General features: G+C 43.6%; 1 long non-coding RNA gene across 1 annotated transcript; it reads left to right on the forward strand.

The window, feature by feature from the left end:
- Window positions 1-8,015: 8,015 nt before the first annotated feature.
- On the forward strand, window positions 8,016-10,151 carry LOC117593308. The gene is made up of 3 exons (XR_004574753.1): window positions 8,016-8,052; window positions 8,653-8,682; window positions 9,763-10,151. It is a non-coding gene; the product is annotated as an uncharacterized LOC117593308 (long non-coding RNA).
- Window positions 10,152-10,518: the final 367 nt, after the last annotated feature.

Raw genomic sequence — 10,518 nt, forward strand, 5'->3', positions numbered from 1 at the left:
GCAACTTTTTGTCAGACATGAAGATATTAAACACAGGATGTACAGCTAAGTCCGGAAATATTTAGACACTGATACAATTTTCATGTTTTTTGCACTGTACCCCACCACAATGGATTTGAAATGAAACAACCCGGATGCAATTGTACAGACTTTCAGCTTTAACTCAAGGGGTTGAACTTATATCATATGAAACATTTAGGAATTACAACCATTTTCACACACAGTCCCCTTATTTCAGGGGCTCAAATGTAATTGGACAAATGAACACAATTATGAATAAAATTTTCATTTTTAAGTCGAGAATTCTTTGCAGGCAATGACTGCTTGAAATCTGGAATGCATTACCAAACACTGGGTTTCCTCCATTGTGATGATTTGCCAAGTTTTTACTGCAGCGGTCTCCAGTTGTTCTTTGTTCATGGGTCTTTCTGCCTTTAGTTCTGTCTTCGGCAAGTGAAATGCATGCTCGATCGGGGTCGCGATTAGGTGATTGACTCAGCCATTGCAGAATATTCCACTTCTTTGCCTTAAAAAACTCCTGGGTTGCTTTCGCAGTATATTTTGGGGTCATTGTCCATCTGTAAAGTGTAAAGTGGAGGAGTTTAAGTATCTAGGGGTCTTGTTCACGAGTGAGGGAAGGATGGAACGGGAGATTGACAGACGGATCGGTGCAGCTTCTGCAGTAATGCAGTCGATGTATCGGTCTGTCGTGGTGAAGAAAGAGCTGAGCCGCAAGGCGAAGCTCTCGATTTACCAGTCAATCTACGTTCCTACTCTCACCTATGGTCATGAGCTTTGGGTCATGACCGAAAGGACAAGATCCCGGATACAGGCGGCCGAAATGAGCTTTCTCCGCAGGGTGGCCGGGCGATCCCTTAGAGATAGGGTGAGAAGCTCGGTCACCCGGGAGGAGCTCAGAGTAGAGCCGCTGCTCCTCCACATCGAGAGGGGTCAGCTGAGGTGGCTTGGGCATCTTTTTCGGATGCCTCCGGAACGCCTTCCTGGGAAGGTGTTCCGGTCCCGTCCCACCGGGAGGAGACCCCGGGGAAGACCTAGGACACGCTGGAGGGACTATGTCTCCCGGCTGGCCTGGGAACGCCTCGGTGTCCCCCCGGAAGAGCTGGAGGAAGTGTCTGGGGAGAGGGAAGTCTGGGCATCCCTGCTTAGACTGCTGCCCCCGCGACCCGGCCCCGGATAAGCGGAAGAAGATGGTGGTGGTGGTGTCCAATCAGCTAAATTTGGCTGAATGTGAGCAGAAAATATATCCCTATACACTTCAGAATTTATCTGGCTGCTTCTGTCTTCTGTCACATCATCAATAAACACTAGTGACCCAGTGCCATTGAAAGCCATGCATGCCCATGCCATCACACTGCCTCCACCATGTTTTACAGACGTTGTGGTATACTTCGGATCATGAGCCGTTCCAAGCCTTCTCTATAAATGTTACTTCCCATCATTTGTTACAGGTTGATCTTAGTTTGCCTGTCCAAAGAATACTGTTACAGGACTGGGCTGGCTTTTGCAGATGTCTTTTGGTGAAGTTTAATCTGGCCTTTCTATTGTTGAGTTTTATGAATGGTTTGCACCTTATGGTGAACCCTCAGTATTTTTTATTGTGAACTCTTTATGGTAGACTTAGATAATGATATGCCTACTTCCTGGAGAGTGTTCTTAACTTGGCTGGATGTAGTGAAATGTTTTTTCTTTACTATGGAAAGGATCCTACAATCATCCACCAATGTTGTCTTCCATGGACGTCCAGGCCTTTTGGTGTTGCAGAGCTCACCAGTGTTCCTTTTTTCTCAGACTGTACCAAACTGTTGATTTGGCCACTCCTAATCTTCCTGCTAACTCTCAGAATTGTTTTTCATGCCGCCTAAGGATGGCCTGTTTCACTTGCATTGTGAGCTCCTTTGTCCACATGTTGTGAGTTCACAACAACAGCATCCAAATACAAATGCCACAGCTGGAAAATACTCCAGACCTTTTACCTGCTTAACTTATGAAGAAATAACAAAGGAATAGCCCACACCTGTCCATGAAACTGCTTCTGAGTCAATTGTCCTTTTTGGTCCCATGAAAAAGAGGGGGCTACATATTAAAGAGCTTCCTAAAACCTTCCAATTTGGATGTGAATACCTTCAAATTACAGCTGATAGCCTGCACTTTAAGCCCATATTCACATTTTACTACTTGAATATATTTTGGTGAACACCCAAATTAACAAAACTTGTGTCAGTGGCAAAAAATAACCCATCAATTTGAAATGACTAGACCTTGTACATGTAACCCTTTAGGCCCCAATATAATTCTAGAATGCGGCTGTTGATTACTGAAAATTCTCAAAATTCATTATCTTTTTTTCACACATTTCAATCAAACAGACAAAAAACAAAACTAAATTACAATTACAAGTTAACTTCGTTTTTTAAGAGCACTTCTTTAATTTGACAACATATTAATGTAACTTGTAATAATATAATTTGTTCTCTCCCATTAAAAAAGAACGATCTTAAGTTTCCATAAAACGATATATTGCGACGAAATACAGCCAGCAGTCAAATTAGGTCCCTACAGCTAATGTGATGATAATAAAGTAAGCCCAAGACAAATCTCAATACTTATGAGTTTTTATAAATTATAAGGGGAAGTATGTGGCGTACATCTTTGGCAGATGCAGGACATCACCGCAATCAAGTGACAACATTTTACTGCTTTTTGGCCAGCTAATAAAAGTGACAGCTTGTTGCTGCACAAGCGAAACATTTGGGGGCAGACAACTTTATTTTAATCTGACATACGACACAGACAACGGAAAATTAGTTGTCTAGTTAGCAATGGCATTTTGCTTATTTTAATGATATCGGACAAAACGCGAAAAACAACCAACCAAGTCAGCCGGCTACACGGCTACTGCAACGCTTTCCATTACAAGACTGAGCAAGCATTAGTTTGAACTCCACAGCTGATGTCATTGTCTATCAAGTAATCACGACAGGGTTGCGGTTGTCATCTAAAAAATATTACTAACATTTCACAGCATAAAGTATGGACAACACAAAACTTAATGCCACGGTTTATTTCTTACTTACCTCGACATTATTATTGCTTTAAATAGGATGTTTATAACCTCATATCACCAAACAACGCAGAAACAATCTCTTCTAACAAGAAAAGTCTTAGCGGCTTTGGCACTAGCATTTTAGGTATCGAAATGAATAAACCAAAAAAAGTAAAATAATGGCATACTCTTTTCAGTTTTTTTTATTAATGACGACATCCATGGGAATTAGTAACATGCTTTTATCAGGTAGATTTTGTGATATATACACAATATTGTTAAAGAAGCGCCACCGTTCAGCTACAGTAATTTAAAAGACGGCTTCTAAATTTAAACATCGATTCTAGAGATCAGAATATCGATACGATATTTTGGGGGGGAAAGAACTGCGATTTTACATTAAATCGTTGTATTGGCAAAGCACAAGTGACCACAAGGTGTACAAACATGTAACCTAGCCAATCACATAACACAATCAATAATGATGACAACATAATTATATATTTGCAAAAAGGAACATGAGTCTAAAATACACTGCTCAAAAAAAATTAAGGGAACACGTACCCATCACAGTATAACACCAAATCAATTAAACTTTAGGAACATTAATCTGTCCATTTAGGAAGCATAAGCGACTCTGAATCAATGTCACTTGTTTTGGTGCAAATGAAATGCAGGTGGTGCCACAGACAATTGCTCTTTCCTTATCCTTCCTGACTGATTCTTCTGTAGTTTTGCATTTCTTTAGTGTCTTTGTCACTACTGGTAGCATGAGGCAGTACTGCAACCCATCCATGTTGCGCAGATAGTCCAGCTCCTCCAGGATGGCAAATCCATACATGCCTTTGCAGGAAGATTTGCTGTGTCTTCCAGTACAGTTTCAAGAGCATGGAGGAAATACCTGGAGGCGGGCCATTACACGAGGAGAGCTGGACAGGGCCGTAGAAGGGCATCAACTCAGCAGCAGGACCAGTATCTGCTCCTTTGTGCAAGGAGGAACAGCAGGAGCATACTGCATATCCTTGGAGGGTCACAATGACCTCCACGTGCTAGCCAATAGGACCCAGACTGCTGTTAGATACTGGAATCAAAATCTCAGACCCATCGTCAGACATTACTCTAGTGCAGTGGGCCCTTGCTTCCTCCTGGTGCAGGACAATACCTGGTTTCATGTGGCCAGAATGTGTAGGCAGTTCCTGGATGACGAACGCATTGATGCCATTGACTGGCCCTCACGTTCCCCAGACCTGAAACCAATTGAGAACCTCTGGGACGTTATGGATCAGTGCTTCCGACGCTGCCAAGTAGCGCCACAGACTGTCCAGGAGCTCACTGATGGACTGATCCAGGTCTGGGAGGAGATCCCTCAGGACACCATCCGCTGTCTTATCAGAAGCATGCCCAGATGTTGTCGGAAGTACCTACAGGCACGTGGGGGACATACACAGTACTAAGTCACATTACTAGTTGTCGTGATGAAAATCACGCAAGTTGGAACAGCCTTTGATTTCAATTGTTTACTTAGATTTCTGGTGTGAGTTTGAATCCAGCCCTAAATTGGTTGGGGATTTTGGTTTCCATTGACCATTGTTACGTCATTTTGTTCTCAAAGAATTACACAATGTACAGTAAAGATTTTGATCTTTAATATATTTAATTCATCTAGACGTGTTGTGTGATTTAAGTGTTCCCTTAATTTATTTGAGCAGTGTATATACAACAAGTAGAGGATACATCATAGAATTACTGATAGAAAGGATATATCATATACATTGTTACCAAGGTGAAATTTATTAAAATAATGTGAATTCAGAGGCAAAACTTGTACTAAGAGATATTTTACTTGTGTTTTTGTCTCAGATCTTGATTGGAATGCCACATATAAAAGGATAAGGATTAAGAAGGGATCCAAAATCTGGTTAAATTCAGAATTATATTTATACATGAACACACTTTTTAATTGTATTGGAAACCCAGACAAAATTGTGAAAAACTGTGGATTCTGTTTCTTTTACTGGTACATTTTTATTTTATTTTAGACACTGCAGGAATGATTCTGCGGCATGCCCTGTCCAGAGGTCTGACACCATCCCCATGCCCTGTCCAGAGGTCTGACACCATCCCCATGCCCTGTCCAGAGGCCTTACACCGCCCCCATGCCTCGTCCAGGGGCCTGACACCGCCCCCATGCCTCATCCAGGGGCCTGACACTGCCCCCATGCCCCGTCCAGAGGTCTGACACCACCCCCATGCCTCGTCCAGGGGCCTGACACCGCCCCTATGTCTCGTCCAGGGGCCTGACACCGCCCCCATGTCTCGTCCAGGGGCCTGACACCGCCCCCATGCCTCATCCAGGGGCCTGACACCGCCCCCATGCCTCGCCCAGGGGCCTGACACTGCCCCCATGCCTCGCCCAGAGGTCTGACACCAACCCCAAGCCTCGTCCAGGGGCCTGACACCGCCCCCATGCCTCGTCCAGGGGCCTGACACCGCCCCCATGCCTCGCCCAGAGGTCTGACACCAACCCCAAGCCTCGTCCAGGGGCCTGACACCGCCCCCATGCCTCGTCCAGGGGCCTGACACTGCCCCCATGCCTCGCCCAGAGGTCTGACACCAACCCCAAGCCTCGTCCAGGGGCCTGACACCGCCCCCATGCCTCGTCCAGGGGCCTGACACCACCCCTATGCCTCATCCAGGGGCCTGACACTACCCCCATGCCCCGTCCAGAGGTCTGACACCAACCCCAAGCCTCGTCCAGGGGCCTGTCACCACCCCCATGCCTCGTCCAGGGGCCTGACACCACCCCCATGCTTCGCCCAGAGGCCTGACATCACCCCCATGCCCTGTCCAGAGGCCTGAAGCCACCCTATTCTGCAGCAAGATACCAGTTGCATGTTTCAGAAAATTCCTAACCATCAAACCTACATTGAAAACGAGGTTGAAAAAATATTGTGTTATGCCCTACATTTATGGAAGTGCATACATACTAACATTATGCTTCATGTCTTGTTGCTTATAAGAAATCTTGAAAATATGATTGATGAATTATTATGGTTAATTGTGTTTTTTTTTCTATTTGCATGTGTTGTTGTGCTTTAATACAGGTTATGGCTGTAAAAGAGACCTAGGTCTGAATCGATTTGTTTCGGTTAGTCAATTCTATTCATAATGTCAAATTTATAATAAAATATATCAGCTAATTTCTTAAAATGAATTACAAATATAAAACATAAAATAATGCTTAAAAATGTCCACCATTGCTGTGTAACAACTGAATGACCTGTGGTCCAACTTTGACTTTGGAAGTCATGTTATTAGTTGAATGGCTGAGGTGGGAGACAGTGTTACTGGAACCCGTGTCAGCCCAAGGTTTTACGCTTCTATATTATTTTGCCAGGGGTGTAGGGTCAGTTCTCCTTCTCCACAGAAAATCCTTGTAAATCTAAGGAAGGTGCTCTCTACATTTTCCTTGTCTCCTGCTCCATTTAAACTTAGGTGGACATGAGGTCTTGGCCCACACCTCCGGAGTACCAGGCTCAGAAGACTCGTTGCTGTCCCTGTCCAAAGTCCTGGATGTGTTGCAGATCAAGACAACACCCTGAAAAGTCCAGCTGTCACACCATTTGACTGAGTGATCTTCCACCCGGATAATGACCCCAAACACACAGCCACACTGGAGTGGTTTATAAACAAAAAGATCAATGTCCTGGAGTGGCCTTTTCAAAGCATTGTCAGCAATCCAATTGAGGATAGGTGGAAAGATTTAAAAATTGCTGTTCACCAAAGTTCTCCATAAAACTTGAAGGTGCTTGAATAATGTTTGTGAAGAATGGACAAAAATGGTTGTGTCCTGACATAAAAAGCTGGTAGAGACTGCCCACAGTCATTGCTATAATTGCTGCCAAAGGTACAAATACCATATATTGACTGAAAGGGGAGAATGTGTATGCAATCAATAATTTTCTATTTTAAATGTATAATTCATTTAGAACATTTTGCTGATTTTATTTTGCCTTCACAGCTCCAAACGGAGACACTGATTGTGGCCTGCTGAGGAAACTGCTCCTGAAATAAGTTAGCCAGAGTATACTGTTTTATCTTTGATCTGCTTCACAAGTGAATCTTTGGATGATATTATGCACTTTAGATGATGATAACTTCAAACTCTTTGCAATTTTTCTCTGAGAAACTCCTTTCTGATATTGCTCCTCAATGTTTCACCACAGCATTGAGGGAATTGGTGATCCTCTGCCCATCTTGACATCAGAGAGTCACTGCCACTCTGAGAGGCTCTTTTTATACCCAATCATGTTGCCAATTGACATAATAAGTTGCAAATTGGTCCTCCAGCTGTTCCTTATCTGTACATTTAACTTTTACGGCCTCTTATTGCTACCTGTCCCAACTTTTTTGGAATGTGTTGCTCTCATGAAATCCAAAATGAGCCAATATTTGGCATGACATTACAAAATGTCTCACTTTCAACATAAGATATGTAATCTATATTCTATTGCGAATCTAATATAGGTTTATGAGATTTGTAAATTATTCTATTCCTTTTTTACTCACAATTTATACAGTGTTCCAACTTTTTTGGAATCGGGTTTGTACATGTAAAGACATCAGAGCATATAGAATTTTCACATGTGATCAGTATGATCATAGATCAGTGTTGATTGAGGAGCCTTATGGCCTGAGGGGAAAAACTGAGTCTGGAAGTGTGTGTCCTTATGCTCGGATAGCGTCTACCAGACGGCAGCAATGTGAACAGACCATACAGTAGCCTGGTTGGCTGTATTCTAGCATGATGTTCTGTGCTTTCCTAAGACATTGTTTCTGGTAGATGCCTTGCACAGAGGGAAGATGGCAGCCGATGATGTGCTCCACAGACTTCACCACCATCTGGAGGGACTTGCGATCTGCAGCGGAGCTGTACCAGGCAGTAATGCAGTCTGAGAGGATCCTCAATGGTGCATCTGTAGAAGTTGGTGAGAGTTTTTACAGACCTGCCAAACTTCAAAGTTGTGCGTCGCCTCATGAAGTATAGTCGCTTTTCGGCTGTTTTCACCGCCGAGTTCGCTTACTTGGATCAAGTGAGGCAATGTTTGATGAACACACCTAGGAACTTGAAGTCATTCCAGGCCGTGTCCTCAGGGGGTGCGCCGACCAGCTAGCAGAGGTTTGTCCTCCAGCACGCGTTTTATGCGGCTGCAGGAGTATGTAGACTGTAGTGATTATAGCGGAGCTAAATTCCCGTGGAAGGTAGAAGGGCCGTACTTTTACAGTTAGTAGCTCCAGGTCTGGTGAACAGTGTGTCGAAAGTACAGAAACATCCGTGATGGCAGTTAGGCACCATAGGATCCAGCCAGGTCTCTACAAACGCTAGCACACAACAGTTTGCAACGTCTCACTGAAAGTTAATCCGTGCATGTAGTTCGTCCATTCTATTGTCCAGGGATTGAACATTTGCAAGAAAAAATGCTTGGTAATGGCAGATTGCAGTATCTTGTCCGGGATCTACATAGGATACCAGTTCATTTGCCTCTCTTCTTTCTCCTCCATCGGCGTATTGGTAAACAAATCGTCAGCAGGACAAAGGAATCACAGCAAGTGCTCCGGTAAGTAATGTAAAAGTCTGTATTCAGTGATGAACGAATTTCTAAAAGTGCTAATAGATCGTACTGTATGAGTGACAGTGCAGCATGAACAAAAATAAAAGCAAAATAAACAGTAAAAAGCAAAAAATATAGAGCCATTGACAGTGCGACCTTCCTCTAGGAAGTAAGATCTAACTGTGAAGTTTCTAAAACTTCCAAACTTTTGGCAAAGCCGTCATAAGCTACTTAATGGAAGTATACCCAAATTGGGGGGGTTCATGAGACAAACAGAAGACTGGACTTGACCATTGTGACGGTCCATGTAGGGTTCGTGCACACTTTCCACTTGTTACCAAAAGCCGCCAGGCCAATACAAAAGGGGGACAGCAGGTTTGTAGGCAGGACTGGAGGAAGGGTGGATTCTGTGATTAAGGTGTCACGGTGGATTTAACTAATTGCATGGGCGACAAAATGCTGATAAGGGAGGACCAACACCCAACTCACCACCCCAGTGAGATGGTCAGCCGCATTTCTGACATCATCTCCTGGTGGAAGAGACAGAACCACACAAGGGAGGACGACACACAGGGGTGTTGAAGTCTAACACTTCCCCGAGTTGGTTTGTTGGAAAGGAGAATAAAACACCAAGAGTCAGGTCAATTATCATACCGCATATTCCGTTTATTACAAAGGTTTTGGAGACAAGGTGTTGCCGCACAATGTCTAAGGATCAACAGTCAAAACATCATTTTATACTTCCACTACGCCCAAAAGATAGAGGCGTTAAGTTACAAAGCAAGTGCGCTATTGCTCCAATCCCAGTTCTATTCCTTATAAGGATAACTACAAGTATCCCCTTGCCCCCCTTGTGGTTTCTGTGTTGTCTGTCCGACTATGTGTGTGCGCCTCTAACCTGTGTCCTGTTTCTCAAAAGACAGACATACTAAATCTTTCTCTCCCCGGCAACCGCTTGAACAGGGTTTCCTGTTCTCCTACTTGCACCTTCAGCTTTAGCTCATATTACAAACAATTAATATTTTCCTTCATTGCTTACAACAGTTCACAACAGTTCACTAACTTATACAATCAATACATCTACAGGGGTCATCTGAACCTGACAAAACATCGAAACAGGCAAACACACCGGATGGTCAGCGGGAAACCTCCTCTTCCCTCAACCAGGGGTCAAAGGAACAGAACGGGAGGGAGACACTTACAGATGTATTGGCCAAACTTGGGCTTTGTTGAAAGACAGGGTAAGGTTTGTGTGCAAGCACAGAGTGCTCACTCCAAAGGGAATGAATGACCATTTACAGGAAATCAATGACCTTAACAGGAAAGGCTCTGTAAGGGAGAAAACCTTTCACTTTCATTTTTGAAAACAGACACAAAAGGAGTTTCCCTCAAAACACTTTAAAAAATATTATGGTTAAAGTTTTTTAGCAAGCAGCTAGAGCAATATATAAACTAAATTTCCTCAGATTACGTGATTCCATTAATTACCTCAGAGAAGACCGGTGTTTGCTCCTTCACTGCAGCTACTGTCGCTCTCTGCTGTCCTGGGAAAGAGTCACTAATAGTCCTATCGTCTTATTTATTCCTTTCTATCTTTCTTAGTTATAACTCAAAATAGTAACCCTTTTTCTTCTTAAGTGTGTAGTTTTGACACTTGCTGTTGCGGATATCAACTGCACATATAAGCTCACAATTCCCGACTTCATGACAAAACTCAGCTGGGTGGGAAAACTGTCTCCACATGCGTGTGTGTGTGTGGGAGGAGCCCGTGCCGGTTCTGGGAGTGTGTGTGTGCTGGGGCAATACATTCACTGCTGCGTGTAGAATATATTTTAGCAAATC

This window comes from Esox lucius, chromosome 18 (assembly GCF_011004845.1).
Source record: "Esox lucius isolate fEsoLuc1 chromosome 18, fEsoLuc1.pri, whole genome shotgun sequence".
Taxonomy (NCBI): Eukaryota; Metazoa; Chordata; class Actinopteri; order Esociformes; family Esocidae; genus Esox; species Esox lucius.